The sequence below is a fragment of the Lycium ferocissimum genome, unplaced genomic scaffold (assembly GCF_029784015.1).
Source record: "Lycium ferocissimum isolate CSIRO_LF1 unplaced genomic scaffold, AGI_CSIRO_Lferr_CH_V1 ctg13285, whole genome shotgun sequence".
Classification (NCBI taxonomy): Eukaryota; Viridiplantae; Streptophyta; class Magnoliopsida; order Solanales; family Solanaceae; genus Lycium; species Lycium ferocissimum.
This window is the reverse complement of record NW_026714795.1, coordinates 1-11018: the sequence shown is the minus strand read 5'-3', so window position 1 is coordinate 11018 and position 11018 is coordinate 1. Positions and strand designations below refer to the sequence as shown.

At 37.1% G+C, this 11018-nt stretch overlaps 1 long non-coding RNA gene across 1 annotated transcript; it reads left to right on the top strand.

Moving 5' to 3' along the window:
* Nucleotides 1-284: 284 nt before the first annotated feature.
* Nucleotides 285-4108, top strand: LOC132042098 (uncharacterized). The gene is made up of 4 exons (XR_009411356.1): nt 285-551; nt 2809-2882; nt 3659-3726; nt 3869-4108. It is a non-coding gene; the product is annotated as an uncharacterized LOC132042098 (long non-coding RNA).
* Nucleotides 4109-11018: the final 6910 nt, after the last annotated feature.

Below are 11018 nucleotides of genomic sequence, written 5' to 3'. Positions count from 1 at the left end.
GCACAGCTCTTAGAGGTTTTCCCTGAGCTGGGAGGTCTGAATCCTGAGCCCTAGTGTGCATCCCTCGAGCACTACTTGAAATCTGGCCTATTGCAACACTTATTTCTGTAGCGGTTATATAACTGTTGCAATAAATAATCTATGGCAACGGTTACACAACCGTTGTAATAGACAACCTATGGTAATGGTTGTTAGCCACGGTTATAAAATCGTTGTAATAGACTATTTATTACAACGATTGTTTTCCAAACTGTTGCCTAAAATTCTCTATTGCAACGGTTGGTTTTTTCAATTTTTGTTTTCTTTTTCTTTTCCCATGCCTTTTCTTTTTTCATTTATTATCTGCTCAAGTTCAAGCCCCATCCCTGTATCTCTTTTACACCTTCGCATCTCGTTCGTCCTCTCCCCCACTCTATCATCAACGATGTCAGTCCGCTCAGTTTTATCAGTTGCCTCAGAAACCCTAAACCTTACGCCGCTCGCATCAAGAAATTCCCTACAAAATTCGTAGATCTGGGCTAAGTTTGTAAGGATTTTTTGTCCTCCTAACGGTTTGTTCATCTCTACTTCTTTCTCTGTTTATTTGTGTGATATGATTTTGATGTATTATTGTGTTATAGTTTTGGATAATTTTGTAAATCTGTTTGTGGCTAGGGTTTAGCTGTGGATTTCTACTTTGTTTCAGTTAACTTTGGTAGAATTCTCTATTTTTTTGGTAGATTGGTCAAGAAGTGGTTCTATTATTTCTCCATTAACATTTTCTAGATGTCATTTTTTCCCATTATTTTCCTTTTAAGTTTTTGTGGTTCCTTTATAAACAACTCGAATACTTTGATTAAATCGTAAATTTAACATGGTTGGTTTGCATATGCTCCTTTACAATAACAAATTGATACGTGCTAGTCACTTAAAAGTATAAAATTTTATCTGCATTGCTTCTTCTTATGGTGGAGAAAGTGCACACATTTACTCTTTATTATTTTACTGATAGGATGAGGTAGAATATACTATTTTTGTTGGTCTTTTTAGAACATGTGTCATCAGAGAAATAGAAGAACTCTTGGAGGTAATTTAGGGTGCTCTGTCTCTTTCCAAAATGGGCAAGGGTCAAATTTACTCTCAAAGTCTGGTTTATAGTTTAAATTTGCCCTCCGTCAAAATTTGGGATCAAATTTGCCCCCCCCCCCCCGGTTAGGATACCCGATATATTTGCCCTTTTATGGATGGAATTTCACATCACAAAAAAAAATAGCCACGTTGGATCCACATCAAATCCACGTAGGCAACTCATACCCAACCCAATAAACCCAGAACCCAAAACAACGTTTCCTGCCACTACAGTAGCCTTACATTCCTCATCACTCAAACCCATCCTTCTCAAAGCCCCAGGCCCGAGCCCGTATCCGTTGCTACGCCCTTCATCAGTAGCCCTTATGGTCAGCATTTTAAAATGTGATCTAAATATATGTAAAATACACATTTTTGTGCATTTATTTAGGCATAAACACCAAATACAATAACTTTTTTCCTTACCCAAAAAGACTCTATTAGCTTATATGACAAGAATCAAAAGTTGGGTTTATTGGGTTGGGTATAAGTTGCCTATGTGGATCTGATGTGGATCCAACGTGGTTATTATTATTATTATTATTTTTGTGATGTGGGCTTCCATCCATAAAAGGACAAATATATCAAGTATCCTGGAGAGGGCAAATTTGATCCAAAACTTTGACGGAGGGCAAATTTAAACTATAAATCATACTTGGAGGGTAAATTTGACCCTTTGCCCTTCCAAAAAAGTTTCTTTATCTTTGCTTTGACATTCCCACAATTATTACTAAACATAAAAGATGTTGGTGAGATTGATATCTGAAGACACAGAACTTAGAGTGTTAATTTGAGTTTGTTAGTATATAAGTAGTGGTGAAAGAAATGATAAAGGTTATTGCAAAAGTGTAGTTTAATTTTTTTATTATATATATAAGTACATTTTTACAAAGGCCTGAAAGATAAAAAAATGTTACGTCAAAATCCACCAATTTTCACCAAGAAAAATTATGGTCTTTGCTTCCATGTCTTCTTTTCACATCTTTCTTTGTCCTCATACTCCGCCTAAACATTGTTTTAATGAGGTTAATGAGATTACTTTGTTGATACTTGCTCTAATATTACATTTATGCTCCATGAGGAGCTATTACATTTAAACATAGAACCTGATGTTTCCATGATTTAAATGACCTAGGATACACACATGAACATTTTAGAAGACCATACTACATCCTTGCAGACTTTATTAAGTAGCCTCCAATTGCAACAAAAATAAACCAAGGTCGATCATTGCATCTAGCTCGTGGTCCTTCATTTTCTCAAATTCATTTTGTGAAGATTTATCAACTTCTACACAACTTTCTTCTCTTCTTCCTAATATCTATTTATCTTCGGCTGCTACAAAGGTATGTTGGTATATTTTGTACGCTTCTCCTGTAGAGCTTATGGTTATGCTCTAGTGATAAAAAATGACACGGTTATAATTACTAACAATCACTTAGAACCTTAGGAAAACAAAAATTTCTCAGTTGTAAATTTCATATCCAATGGCATATTATTCCGTCTCTTTTGGTAAAATTTATGATTCTGCTTTGTTATTTCACATTATATATTTTAATCACCTATATTATATGGGAATACAGACTGTTATGAAAAGTTCTTTTATTTCACAAGTATGTGTTTTAATGACCTGTATGCTACACTAGACGTGATAAATCTGTTCTCAGTCTATATTTTTTCTCTTGTTAATTCAATTTTTAGGAATCTGTCTAGATATGGAACACTCAACAACACTATGAATCGAAAATTTATATGACTCTCCAAGGTTGAAGTAAGTCTCACTTCTAACTCTTCAAAAGAAATAAAGAGTAGGGAAGTGGCGTGACTCTAGAGTACCATTATCCTCTACTTTTCCGAACCTCGCACTTGCTCACCCCTTTTTGTTTGATATTCTAATTAATGGTGTTGTCTAATTGCTTCTTTGGATATTTTGCTATTTCCTTTCTAAGTAGCATCTATTTTAATTAGCAAGTTATTAGTAGGTAGGAAAAGAAACCAATTAGTAATTGGATTATCTGAATGTTTTTTATCCATACTGTTAAATAGAAATTAAATTGTGTAATTGGACTGTTATGAATAGTGAATAAATATCCTTATCCGTACTATTCTAACAAATCCGGGATTCCTAACCTCCAATGAGTTTTCCCGTAGCTATTTTCCTCCATATTAGTTTGGGATCATTAGTAGTTGGGTTTGAATTCTGATTTCAGGTTCGGAAAAATATATTGTTGAGATTCGGTTGTGGAATAATCTTCAAATGTGAAATTGTACCAAGAATCCTTTTAAGTTGTAGAAAAGATATAGGATGGAAATTCTTTTGCATTTCCAAATAGTTAAGATGATATTGTTGTACAAGATAATATTGGATTCTTAAAAAGCTTAATGATATTCACTAATATTCTTCCAATGAGCTAAGTATTAAATTTAGGCTCTGATAGTTGTTCAATGACATTTCAGCCGCTGTTGAATTCTTGTTATTATAAATTCCGGGGGTTTTCTTGTTTTCTGACTTGTAACAGTTTCTACTTGCTCATCATTCAATGGCGGGGAGTGAAAGCTAGTATCATGAGGTAGAAATACGATAAGATCAGTGAGAAAAAGATGTTAACACTAATGGAGGTATTTATTCCCTAATTCAGCACATCTTGGTGATCTGTTCTTTATATTACCAACTAAAGTTTCAAGGCACTATTTAGGATATACATGATATTGTACTCCTTTTTAAATGTTTTGCTAAATCATTTATTTTCATCTTTTACAGGTGGATCGAATGAAGAAAGAGTGGATAAAAGCGGTGAAGACCCTGCTTAGAGTTATGTGATTGTTCCTGTAACATTAGTGTATTTGAATATTTTTGTAATCTTCTTTAGGGAAATTTTCTCATTACTTTGAGAGCTAATTATGCATGCTTTTGAATTGTTAGATAATGTAATACAATTTACTTTTATGTAAAAGTCTCAAAAAATTATTGCAATATCCTCTCCATAAACAGTTGTCGTAGTTTCTAAGAACTGTTACAATAGCTAACACAAACTGTTTCTATAGCTTCTATCAACCATTGCAATTATGTAATTCCACTGTTGCTATAGAACTTAAAAAGTGTTGCATAAAATGGTATTGCAACAGTTTTGTACCGTTCCATTTGACTAAATAACTGTTGCCATAGAAAAGCCTACTGCAACGGTTTTAGAACTGTTGCCACAGGGGTTCTATTGCAACGGTTTCGAAATTGTTGCTAAAAACCGTTGCAATAGACCCATTGCAACGTGATCAGATGTAATGAGTCCATAAACCGTTGTGATAGACCTATGGCAACGGATCTACTGCAACGAATTTTAAACTGTTGCCATAGGCCTATTTTCTAGTAGTGGAGCCTGTGAATTTGTAGTTTGATTGGCTTCGGTGCAAGCCTCCTGACTAGTAGCTGCAGTCTTTTTGGTGTACTTTCTTTGCAGGAATTTTTTTGAAATACGAAATTTCGTGAAGTTAGAAGACTTTCCTGAGGCACTGTTCTAACTGCACGATCTAGAGTATGAAAGAAGTGAATCAATCCTGCATGTCTTGGTGGCCAACTATTTATATGTGTGGCGCAGACACACACATAAACGAGACCCCAATAGAGATGGCTTCATAGACTCCCTAAGACTCTTGAACCTAGGCTCTGATACCAAGCTTTGTCACGCCCCGAACCATGGTTTGGGCATAACATGGCACTCGGTACCTGTCTGCATGTGACCGAGCGAATCAATTGGCTGGCTGGATGAACATGTGGTATACTGCTATCTAAGTATGATAAACACATGCTAATAGAGTGAGAAATAACTGGCTGAAATATATTTGTGCGAAAGAAATACTAAAAGTCTGCAATACTGAATAAGTAGTAGCCAAAAAGGACTAGCACTATCATTACTTGTCAAAATCTTAACCATAGCAAAACCCTAATATTTTCCATCCTTTTTTTTCAGCCACCATGGCCACCACGGCCACTGGGCTGCCTCCACCAGAAGTTGTCCAGTCATCAGCAACACCACCCAATACTATACAACAACCCATGCAGCTTTTACAACCACGAACCTACGCAGCAAACTTAAAACCCATACAACCAGTTCAAAGTTTTCCACTATTACCACAAAAGAAAATCACGTACTTGCATGGAGAACCAAGATTTTTTTGGGATGAAGAAGAAATAGAATAGATGATAAAACAAGAAAATTTCAAATATGCCATTGTTAGAAAGTTCTCATATGGTTGGCCTGGTATTAAAGAGCTTCGTAAACTTAAACCAAAGCAGTGTGAATTAAAGGGAGAGTTTCCTATAGGTCTGCTACGCAATAGGTATGTGTTGCTTCAACCAACCCTAGTTGAAAACTATGTGAATCTACTATCGAAGCCTGCCTTTTATATCAATCATCAAAATTGGTGGTATTCGATGAGAACCTGTCACGCCCCGAACCATGGCCTGGGCGAAACACGGCACTCGGTGCCTTACTGCATGTGACCGAGCGAACCACATGGCTTGCTGAATCATCATGAGGCATAACATGAGCGGAATATAACGTGAATGCATGATGAGCCTTTATAAAACATGAGATGTCATAACAATTTAATGAAACACTTGTTTAAATCATGAATGCGGGAATAACATGAATAAGCCAAAATGGCTATGCAACTCCGAATGTCTGACATAATATAACTGACTTGTCTAGTCTATGAAACCTCTATCATGAGTCTGACCGGAAAACATGCTTATCGGGACAAGGCCCCCGATACCTTAGATGCATAACTAATCATAAAATAAAGAGTTGACTAAACCCCGAATGAGATGGGGCTCACCAATAAGCCGATACGAATGTTTGTCCCATCGAGCGTACGTGTGTCGTCCCGTATATCGCACCGCATCGTGAAATGCAGGCCCCGGCACAAAGGGGACGTCGACATTGAATGTACCGGTATGTAAAGCAACTGAAAGAAATAACATGGGACATGGAATAACATGGTAAGAACTGAAACTGAAACCTGGACATGAACATGAGCATGAGCATAAGCATGGATACATACATACATATATATATATAACATGGTAAAAATATCATAAGTAGGGAGAGCAATAACTTATAACCGATCCATGGTCTGGTGCTTGCGTCCCGCCAGCAGAACACTCAGTCCTTGCCAGGGAACATGAGATTTAATAAAATATGAAAGGATCCAATATTATGAGAGATCGTGCAGGACATGGGTGGAGCGATCCTCATCCTACGGTGGCTACGTAGTTTCGAGTTATCCGCCTTCCTCGTAATTAAAGTAACTCCCAAAAACATGAACATGTAAAATAGTGGCACTTGCTGCCCATAGTATATCATGAAACATAACTTGCTTGTACATGGTTTTCATGAATCATAACTTGCTTATACATGGTTTTCATGAATCATAACTTGCTTGTACATGGTTTTGCATGAATCATAACTTGCTTGTACATGGTTTTCATGAATATAACTTACTTGTACATGGATATCATAAATTATAATTTGCTTGCATGAACTTGTAAAACATGTATAGTACTTTCTTGAAAATAGCATAATATATCATAACTAGCATGCATGAACCCATGAAATGAGATATATGGGTTTTCATGGATTACGGACGGATTCTCAATAATCATAAAGAAATATTAAGAACTCAATGATGAGATTATAACAATTCATACGTAGTATAATCATGGACATGGACCTAGGGTTATCATGAACATGGTATAGAAATCCTAGTTTTAGTAGAGAATCATAATTTATGGATTATGAGGCGTGGGGAAGAAACAATGATGTTCCCACACGTAGATAGTAACTCTACATACCTTAGTCGCTCCAAAACTTGAATTAAAGACTTGAGCTTTGAAGAAGATTTCCAAAATCTTGAACTCTTGAACCTTGAGATGGGTTTACTCAAGTTAGAAAGAGATTAGGACTTGAATTCAACCTAAAATCATGATAAAACTTACCTTGTAGGGTTCTTGAGGCTTGGGACTTGTTCTTCTTGACCTTAGGTTAATTTTGCGTGAATGGGGTGCTGGGGAAAGAAACCCCAAACCTTAAATATAACTTAAAACGCGTAAACCCGACCTTTTGACCCGAAACTGAACCGTTTCGCGATGGTTCCGCGATGCGGGTGCATCGCGCAACATTCTGAAGCTAAAAACTCAAATTTGTGCGATCTCTCCGCGAAGCGGGGCCATCGCGCGCTCTCTCACGCGCCCTCACGCGCCCCGAGAAGCGACGGTGCTCGGTTTTGCACGGTGTTCGGTAAAATGGGAATAACTTCTCGTACATAACTCTGTTCAAGACTCATAATATACCGTTGGAAAGCTATTTCAAAGGGATACAACTTTCATCAAGGAAGGTTCCTCAAATTCCCAACGGATTTGCACGAAATTTGGCTGGAAGTCAGACGTATCGAAAACTTAGCCGATTCTATAGGATTTCAAGTGCCTTACTATTAGCCATATTGAGATGATCATATCTCCTTGATCCGATCTCTGATTGGCTTGGTCCTTATATCGTTAGAAAGGTATTTCTACGTACTACAACTTTCATTGAGGGTACTTTTCCAAATTCCCAACTAATGAAAGAGTTATCACTGCCCGAAGTAGGCCTATCAACCATTTTCGCAAAACGTTCAAGCCTTCAATTTTTCCGCTAAAACTCTAATGATATGAGTCTAACCTTAGTTCTAAGATACGGGGTGTTACAGAACCCCTAAGTGGGATCCTTGGTTTAATCCTGATGCTGAAACATGCATTGCTATTGCATGGATATCTTTCCCTTATTTGCCTCTGAACTTCTTTGTCAAAGAAGCTGTTTTTACTTTAGCTTCAGCAGTAAGGAAGCCATTGCAAGTGGATATGCCAACAAAGAATCAAACCAGGCCTAGTTATGCAAGAGTTAAAGTAGAAGTGGACTTATTGAAAGATTTATCTGAAAGGGTAAATATTGGAATGAGGAAGAAGATCACTGGTGAGATTATTGATAAGTGGATTGAGATTAATTATGATCACCTGCCAAAATATTGTAAAACATGTAAGCTACTAGGACATAATGAAGTTGAGTGTTTCAAGCTTTATCCTAAATTGTATCCAGTAGATGAGGGAGAAGAGGTGATGTATGACAGTAACAAGAAAGGAAGTACTAACAAGAAACAAGAGACTGATAATATTGATGGTTCTATAGAGAAGAATGATCACAAACTGGGACAACATACTGAAGAGGTCTTAAAGAAGGTCAAGAGAAGAAGAATACAAAAGAAGACAAAAATCGAAGGAATAACTCCATAAAGAAAAAGATATAAAGGGGGGGGGGGGTATAACAAACCAGTTCAGGGATGGAACGCAATGGCAGATAATAGAGATAATGGGGTGAAAGCTAACAATGATGGGAATAAAATACGTGTTGCTACTAACAATATGTTTGGTGATTTCGCTGCTAATGATGGTGAGGAACATGATGATCTTAACACTGAGATTGTTAAGACAACAACATCAAAAGGGAAAGAGACAGCAAAGCCATGGGTAGAGGCATCTTTTGGGAAGCAAATTCAAAAAAGTCAAGAAAGAGATGAGCAGAGTTTGGGCAAGGTTTTCCTGATAATCAAGTGACAGGTCAAGAGACATTACTTGATGGTGAAGTGAAGGCCACTGATACTCAAGAGGTTAGTCTAGAAAAACAAGTGGACGGTTCAGAATTATTGAAATGGCAGGATCCTTTGGGTGGAAAAAATTTGTAATGAAGAAGATGTGGAAAGCTGCACAGAACATTATAGTTTTGTGTCCACAAATATGATTCCTGATAAGCCTTTGGTAGTGGAGGAAGCATCTTTTGATCAGCTTCAAGTGGAGAGTAAAGGAGAGGATGTTGATAAAGGAAAGGATCCTAATACTTTAGATCTAGGAAATTCTTCACTGCAAGTGCTGCATACTGAAAAGGCAGAATTTGATGAGGCAGAAAATGATTTAGCAAAGAGCCACAATGGAGGATGAGTCATTGGATCCTAATATAGAGCAGATTTTAAGATGGAGATTTATCTCCTAGGCAGAGTAGTAGCTTAAAAAGTGGTAAGAGGACCAAGCGAAATGTTGTGCCACTTCAAGTTACTACAAGGAGTAATAAAAACAAGCCTCTTAGTTCTCAATGATAGAAAAACTATTATTTTGGAATATTAGTCAGTAAACACTCAGAATTCTTTTCAAAGGTTGACTGATTTACATATGAGGCATCACTATGCAGTTATAGCAATTATGGAACCTTTCCAAGAGCCTGACGTGATTGAAGAATACAGGAGAAGGTTAGGTATACAAAATGCAATGGTTAATGTGTCACAAAAGATCTGGTTATTCTGGACTGAGGAATGGCAAGCACAAGTTATTGTTGATTCAGTACAACATGTTACTCTTAAGCCATCTCATATAAATAGGCAGTATAAAGCATATGTCACTGTTGTGTATGCTAAATGCAGTGGTGCTAAGAGGCAGGAATTATGGGACTCAATTGGATAGGTGGCTCTTAATGTTCATGTGCCCTGGATAGTTGGGGGTGACTTTAATGTTATTCTCAAACCAGCGGAAAAGTTTGGTGGCCTTCCAGTTCATCACTCAGAAACTGCTGAATTTGCTCATTTTGTTAATAATTGTGGTTTTTTGGAGCTGAAATTCTCTGGGAACAGATACACTTGGTGGAATGATAGAATAGAGGAGGATTTCATATTCAAGAGACTTGATAGAGTTCTGGGCAATTAAGAGTTCATGGACTTATTCCCATCAGCTGAAGTTGTTCATCAGATTACACTTGGGTCTGATCATGCTCCTCTCCATATAGTGTGTGATTCTCATATTGAAGTGGTAGTTAAGCCTTTTAAATTCCTGAATTTTTGGACTTATCATCCAAAGTTCATGGAAGTGGTAGAAAAAAACTGGTGCTTGGATTTTGCAGCTAATCCTTTCATTGAGTTGCAGTCTAAAATGAAAAAGGTGAAGTGACCAAGTATGAGTGAGGAAACATATGGCAATATATTCCAATAGATTTGCATAATGGAGGATGTTATCAAAGTGAAGGAGTTGCAGTTTGAATTGAATCCCTCAAATCTGAATAAAGATAGCTTTGCACAAAGCTCAGGCTGATCTTAATAGATATTTATAGCATACACCAATGGCTTTTTGCACATGAATCCACATTATTACACTCATTATATTGACTGGGTTACTCAGACTTCACCTGAATTCACACTTTTTCTCATTCAAGCATTTTATCAAATAGTTGGTAGGCATAACGAATTGTTATATCAATTAAGACATTGACACTCGAAATGCCTACTGACCCAATGGGGGTTTCGAACACTCATTGCCCATGAGTCTAATATTAAGGACAACACAACCAAATTCCCACCCCAACTAATTTCAAGAATCTATCCCCCCTTACAATAGAAGTTCAAGATTTCACACATCAAGGTCATTGAGAGACAATTGGGCATTCGTCCCTCTCGCTAATATGCAGTTTTAGATCATAATTAAATTATGAGAGAATAAAAAAACCCTGTAGAGACGTGGGAGCAATCAAATAAACACAAGGAGTACAAGTGAGAAAATTATTGCTTCTTGCTTCAACTCAAACGGCTGCTAAGGGTTTGTGCTTGGGTGTTGTGGTGAGGAGTTGTGTTTATGTGTAGGAAAGGAATAAGTAATGTATGATTGTGGGGAGTGAAGAGTGGAGTGAATTTAGGGTAGTGATTGGTTAGTGGTAGAATTTGAAAAGGGGAGGGAGTTTTAGTGAGTGAATTTGATTTGAAGTCTTAGAAGCATAATCAAAGGCGGTTTTAATTATTTGTTGTGCCCTAGCCGCGTTTTGAGTAAACTTACCCGCCTTTACGCTATC